This window comes from Durio zibethinus, chromosome 11, assembly GCF_047325235.1.
Source record: "Durio zibethinus cultivar Kanyao isolate XHJ-2024 chromosome 11, ASM4732523v1, whole genome shotgun sequence".
In the NCBI taxonomy this organism is placed as follows: Eukaryota; Viridiplantae; Streptophyta; class Magnoliopsida; order Malvales; family Malvaceae; genus Durio; species Durio zibethinus.
Window position 1 is genome coordinate 22368858 of NC_143172.1, and position 7937 is coordinate 22376794.

Sequence of the window (7937 nt, forward strand, 5' to 3'; positions counted from 1 at the left end):
ATAAGAATACAATGCAAAATTTTTTTTTAAGAAAATCAGAATTAAAGAAATTAAAGTTACATATTAATTAAGACTATTAAATCAAAACTTAGGATAACATATGATCAGTTTTGGCTTAACTCTAAAAAATTCTTTCCAGCAAAGTCGTCAAGTTATCATAACAGTTTTGGGGACCATTAGACAAAAATTTTAGAAGTTTCAAAAACCGAGGAATCAATACCAATCCTTTTTGTTAGGTGTGATTGGTATCCTAAAAAGTTTATCATTTTAATAAAATCTTAAAGTTAATTAAAATTGTTAAAAAAAATTTTTTTTGGTCTACCAAAAAACAAAACTAGATTTAAGTATAACATTACGCATGGAGAAGAATTAACAATCCTATAGCTCCTATTTAAAAATGGTACTAGCTAATGACATGTTATCCTTTTGATTTGATAAATGTGGTTTTAGTTTTAATATTTAAAATAATTCCCTTAATTTTTTATTTAAAAAAATACTTTTAAAAACCTTTGTTTAACCATAAGATGAAAATCTTTAGTTTTGGAATAATTTCTAAATTTCTCAATATCTGGTGGAATTTCTAAAAATATTTCTGCACCTGGGATTCTCATAATAATCTTTAAATTTTGGCGTTATATTCCTTTAAAAAGATTGCCCTCCATATCTAGGTAGAGTCCTAATAATTATTTTTACTTACAAATATTCATTTTTATTTCTAAAAAAAAATTCAAAATCACCATTTATTGCTTTATTTTTTGACAAAGACAAAATGCAAGCAATGTAACATGATGCAAATAGAAATTAGATGATGTAAATGACCAATTTAATTCCATTTTATGAATCTTTAATCTTATCTCTATTTTTATTTTTTCTCATTATTATTCTTTGAAAAACATTTAATGATAAATGAAATTTTATTTATTTATTTGTTATTATTATTTTTTATGTTGAAATTTTTACTTTAATTCTCCAATATCTATATGGAATTTAAAAAAATTAATTCCCCACTTAAGTAATTCTCATAATTATTTTTTGGTAAAAATGGGAATGATATTCCTTAGTAAAAATAATGATTTGATTTTCCTCTAATATCTAAGTAAGGTCTCCGAAATCATTTTTTTTAGAAATATTATTCTATTTTTCTAAATTTTTTTTTTAAATTGCTACTTTGTCATTTCATATTTATTATTAATGCACAAAATGCACATATGACAATAGAAACATTAATTAAATAATGCATGTAATTATATATTTTTCTAAATTGATTTTATTCATGAAATAACATTTTGATATTGATTTCGATAGGGCAAATGATAGAGGAAAAACAAAGAAAGCTAAAAATTTGGTGCTAGGAATAGAGTTTCAAGCAAGATGTCCAGTAACAAATGGTAATAGCAAGTATTTGATTGTTCACTTGAGATTCATAGGATTTTTTTTTAATAAAGACAATATTCCTTTGCTAACAAATAATCATTTGAATTCCCTCTAATATCTAGGTAAAGATTCAAAGATGATATTTTCACAAGGAAACATTATTGCATTTTTTCCCAAAATTTTCTTTTAAAAATAATTTTAAAGCCACAAAATGCCTACACACTTCATTCTTCAATCAAGTCTTATTTCATTTTTTTCAACAAGTTTAATTATCCTTAAGCAAATTAATTTTCAAGAATGTATGTATACATGCCTTTTATTTGTTATTATAATTATTATTTTTTACAAGTAGTAAAGCAACATTAACAACTATAAAAATATATTAAGGACATACATAAATAGATTAACAAGGTAAAAAGGAAATATACTCCCAAATTTAGCCTTTCGGCTAAAACCCAAAACTTCTCAAGTGGAGATGGCCCGAGCCTATTGGCCTTGCACTAAGAGTTGATATGAATCGAATTGCTTTATAAGACGGGTGAGCTAATAGGTCTAACCATGTTAAGGATCCTTTTTCCTCTCTTTTTTTTATAATTTTTTTTTCAAAATCCTTTACTACCCATTTCAACCTTTATTTATTTTTTCTTTTTTTTAAAACCCCTATCGTTTTATTTTTAAAACTTTTTTTCTTTATTCTTCCTTTTTTTTTTTTTTCTCCTTCTTCTATCCTTCTTCTTCTTTTTTTCTTATTCCAAATGTCAAAATTAGCCTCTCTTTTTTTCTCCTTCATTTCTTTTTTTTTTTTCTTTTCTCCTTGCCCTCATTCTTTCTTCCCCCTTCCCAAGTCACAAACATCGACTAAATGTTTTTTTCCCCTATTTTTTCTTTCTTTTTTTCTTTTTATCCTCTTTCTTATTCTCCTCTCTTTTTTTTTTCTCTTTCTCTTTTTCTTCTCAGCCTACATATCCATTTTTTTTAAAGATATGTTTTTTTTTTTTTAAGATTTTTTTTCTGTTGGGTTCTTTATTGATTAGTAAAAATCGTGGTGTATTTTTAGTCTTAAACTGTCTATGTTTATTGTAGCTTGATTGATTTTTTTTTTGTTGTGGCTTTTTGGTGAAATGAATGGCTATAGCAATAAGAGGTGTTTTTAGGTAGAGTGAGAGTTTGTGGGAGGGTGGAGGATTTCAATCAATTGATAGGATGAACAAAGCTATGTTTAGGGTTGATTTATGTGGTGCATGTTTAATAAGGTAATGGTTCGATGATTGTAGGCAAAGGGGTGGTGCGTACAATGGTGGGGGTTGTTTTGGCCAAATAGGTGTTGGAGTAGTTCAGAGGAAACTTTCGACTAAAGAAAAACTCCTCCAATTTTTTTGTTTATGAATTTTTTACTATTCCCTCCTTTTTCTCATAGCAATGTGCATGGATTTTATTAAAGGTTAAAGTCAAAATGCTTCCTATGTCTCTCTCTAGGAAACAAACTTACTCTAAAAAAAGATAATTAAAGCTTTTATATTGTTGCTGGCATGGGACAGAGGAATTTGCTACTCCTAGGGTGGTGGGCATGTTAAATTTGGGGTATATAGACTTTAATCAATTGTTGTTTGAAACCAATGAGGTAAAATGAAAGGTAAAATTTTGAGAGTTTAAAATGGGGGTAACATTTTATGGGAGATCTAGGATTTGGAAAAGGAAGGTTTCCATGGCAGCCAACCCTTTCCTTTTTTTGTTTTTCTATTTTATTTTGTAAATTTTTAATTAATTTAATTTAATTAATTTTAATAAAAATAAAATCGGGCTTTATAATGGATTATGGGCCTTCACCATTAGATTTGGGTTTTTCAACCCAAATTTAAATTGCAACCAATAAAATTAAATTGATCCTAAACAAATAAAGCTTAAACAACTTTATAACATAAATCCAATTAAAATTCTCAAATGATCCCAATTGAGACGTATAAATTAAATATAAAAATCAAACAAATTCAAATCAATTTGAATAAAATTAGATATCTACAATAGAATCCCGATTTTATTGAACTAAACGAGCTATAAAGGAAAAAGTAGAGGAATAAAAGCAAGGAGAAACCTAATATTTGAAAAATAGGCACTATATATAATTTTTTTTGCAGACGCTAAAATAGAAACAGATGCAAATTTCAGACTCCATCCCTTTATATTTGAAATTGTTCGTGTAGAAAATCACTTTATATAGTTGATGAACAATTATATCATTTCATAGGAAACCTTTTAAGTTCTTTATGTCTTTACAAGACAACGATTATTTATAACATTTTAAGAATTAAGTAAATTTGAATATCCTAATTATTTAATTTCAAAAATGAAAATTAAACAATTATTTTATTGCTCATCAAATTTAAGTCCAAATATCCATATATGACTTTAAATATTCATTAAATTGTATTTGGATGAAGAATTTGAAGGAAAATTATCATTTCAATCGATGTTTTCAAAATTCTAATAACAAATTGACTTATTTGGCAATTTAAAATGAAGAATTTGAAAATTTAAAGAAAATTTTTAGTGGATTTGAAAAGCAATGTATTCAGATGAATTTGAAAGGGTTAAGAAACCAAACATTATTATTTTCTTTAACTCTAACGTAAAAACTTACTTTAAAATTTATTTTTTATTTTTTATATTAATAATATCAATACATTTTACTAATCTAATAATACTTATATTACAATATTACGTATTTTTTATATTTTTCTTTTTTCTATCATAATATCATTATTTTTTATAATTATTTTCATCACATCAATTTCAATAAAATTTCTTTTTAAAAATTTTTATCTAAATAATACAACTATAAAAATAATTATTTTAAATTGACAAATTTTAAAATGCTTCATTTCAAATTTTTTCATCTAAATGCATTCTTAAAAAACCATAGCAGGTCCACAAGCATGCCCATGTCACTTGTCCTAGTCCACCAGTTGATTAAATGTAGTATAAATACACCCGGTAAAAGAAACTTGTTTAATAATTCGAATTTTAGTTTCTCACCGACATCTATAAACAATCAACACTGACATTATACAATAAAGAAAATTTATTTCTAATCGTATTATTATTCTCATCCTCTCATCTCACGTTCTATCTTAAGATTATATCTTAGAGTCTAAGACTGGAGTCGTTCTTTGGAAATATTTGTCAATTACACATATCTTATCACGACCATTCATAAATTGAATAATTATGAAATTTTGTGTAATAATGTAAAATTAAGGAGCTTGGCAAAAAAAAAAAAAGCAATATTCGTGGGAAAACATAATGACAATTTTGGAGGGGCTTGGTTCATTAATTGTTTCAGAAAGAATATTTTGTTTTGGTCGAAAAAATAGAAAGGTGCTTTAGAGTCGTAGATTTCTTTACCTTTTTGTTTTCTTCTGATGATTTTGCCAAAGCATATCTCAACTCTCGATATTGCCAAAATCTACTTCCAGTTTTTTCTTTTTTTTTTGGAAAAAGAGCGAAGGATCGTTTACACTGCACAGATTCTAGACCAAACAACACCTAACAAGTTTTCTTGCAGCAATCTACTTAAAGGCAATGGAGGGGAGAATTAATTCTGGTTTTTTTTTTTTTTTTACAATATGGCACTTTGCTAAATGTGGAGCTTTATGAAAGCACTACGGTATTCTCAGAAAAAATTAAATATTTAAAGTTGTTGAACAATTAAAGAATGGTGAACTAATAAGTGGAAGATGTTTAAATAAAAAAATTTATTTCAAATGCACTAATGATACTCGATAAGATTTATATTATGATGTGCTTGAAAATATGAGTAAAAAATTATTTAATTTTGAATAAAAAATTGAAGCTCAAGTGTCAAGTGTTAATGCAATAGATTCAATTTTTTAGTTTTGATTTTAATCTATACTTGATGAGAATTGTACTAAAAATTAATTACACACGAATTGTTAAAAGCATTGAAGAAATCAAAATATTATTAATGAATTAGTTGAAATATCCAAACAACATCTATAAAAGATAAAAGATTATAGAAGGGATTCTTTACTAATCGAAGTTTGTTTATTTTGTGAAAAACATTATATTGCTGACTTATTTTGTGTTGTCATATATAGATAATTTCAAAAGCTCATCAATTGTTTCATTAAAATTAAACATTGAGTTACCTCTTCTATGATATGCCCCAATCTAAGTCGCTCATTTTTACCTTTTAACAAATAAAATAGTTTTTTTTTTTTAACTAAATTTGCTTTGATCTTGTCGGTTGTGACGACAAGTGTTAAAAGATTTTTTTCAACAATGAGAATAGAGAAAAACAAGCAATGAAATCGAATGAGAGATAATTTGATAAATTATTAATTGATTACATATATTGAAAATATGTATTTGGTTAACAGTCCCATGGATGATTGGTAGAGTGATAAATTAGGGTTCAAATCCTAAGATCTTTAAATAAATAAATAAATATATACATATATATGAGCCAAAAAATTACACAATTGTTTCAAAATACAAAAACTCATCATGGATAATTTTAAAAACAATATCTTTACATTTTTTTTTATTTGAAATTTTTAATAACATTACTATTTTTTAAAGCTTACGTAAGAAAAACTTTACATTTAGGTATTGTTTAGTATCATATTCAAAATTATCGTAGTAATTTAATCATCATGGTAATCAGATCACTAAAATAATTAAATCACCAATAATCTTAGATTAATATATTTTATTTATTGAATCACAATTTATAAAATAGTTACATATTATTTTATAGAAAACTATAAAATATAAATTAATTTTGATTAAAATAATTTCTAAAAAATTTACCAAATAAATCATTATATTTTTAATCGATAAATATTTATTCAATTATAATAAAAAAAATTTTTTTTTACAAAAAGAAGTGATTAGAAATTTTGGTTTTTGAAAATTTTTACTGGCTAGTTTTTGGAATAATGTTATTAATTTTTTGACAGAGTAAATTAATTAAAAAAATATTAAAAATTATTTTCTTACAGTTATAAAACTTTTTTATCCTTTAAAATTGAAATTATATTACTTCTCAAGATAAATATTTCATTACTCCAAAAATTTAAAATTACTATCACATAAAAATTTAAAATTACTACCGCACAAAATAAAATAATTACATAATGTAGATCATTATAACTTTTATACTAATCAGTTCATACCAAGCACCCTCTCAATATAACGAGGTAAACCAAAATTTATGAATTGATTGATGTGAACTGTCTACGTTTGGTGTGAAATCATAGCCGATATTTCTAAAGACAATAAGAATTGACGGTCGGGTGACAGTCAATCAATGCATATAAGAAAGAGTTAAAAGGGCGCAGGGATCAGAAAGGCAGAGAAAGGCCGACGCCATTAATAATACGTTAATAGAACAAAATTTGCGGTGGAAAACTGTAACAAAGTCCAGTCCAACTGTTGTTGAAAAGAAAATGGCTTATCCTACGTACGTACGGAATGAAAGCAGAGGAATGGGTACTTCGCTTCACAACAAAGCATGCAGATAAGTTTCTGCTCCAACTTATAACCCGTGAGTCATCATCCCCTTTCAGAAGTAATCAGCTGATCACGACTCTAAAAGCAACAGCCAACTTCTTTACTTGGGATTTGGAACTTTCAACCTCCTAAAACTAAACTATTTCGTGCCATTCAACTGTGTCTTTTTCCTGCTCTTCCAAGAAAACCACAATATAAAATTTTAAAGATGCAAAAGTACAATGCATTTAGTGGAATGAAAACAAAGTCCCTTTAATTGTTTCAAACAACAGTGACATGACGAGAAATACGACATTAATTGCATGTGGCATGCATTTCTCAGTTGTTGAACATCGGCCAAGAATGGGACATATGGCTTAGATTTCCTATTCCATTTTGACTTGTGGTAACCAAAGTGCAGTGCAAGACATCGACCCTTGGTGAGAACGACAACATGACAAGACAAGACCAGAGCCAAATAAATTCCTATGAGTTATGTCTAAAATATGAATGGAATTTCATTTAAGCAAGCAAAGCACATCCAAGGAGTAAGGATTAGTATTAATATTGAACTGTAAATGTTGATGTCCGATTCCAAATCGGCTTTGTTTGTTGATAGAAAGACCTACTTGATGAAGACAGCCAGGAGGCATCGGAATCGCTACTACAGGACGTCCTCCGCATATAAGTCATTATCCACGAGAATTTATCGGTGATAACGCTAATTTTATAAAGTTATTACGGTAATTAATTGCAGAATTTTGTTTAATTCTTAGCTAATTAATTCAATTATCCTCTTTAATTTATTTAATTTTTTCATGTTGTAGGTGAATTAGAGGGAAAAAAAGAAGAAATAAAATGAATTTGAAAGCAATTTTAGAGGCAAAAAACTAAATTTAAGCTTCAAAAATTTCACACAAGATCTAGCTACATAATTAGAGGGCTGAACTTTAAAACACAGCAATTAGAGGGGCTGTAGCCTCATAATTATGGTATAATTAGAAGAACAGCTGCTGCTCCTTTTTTTTATTTTTTATTTTCTATAAAAACAC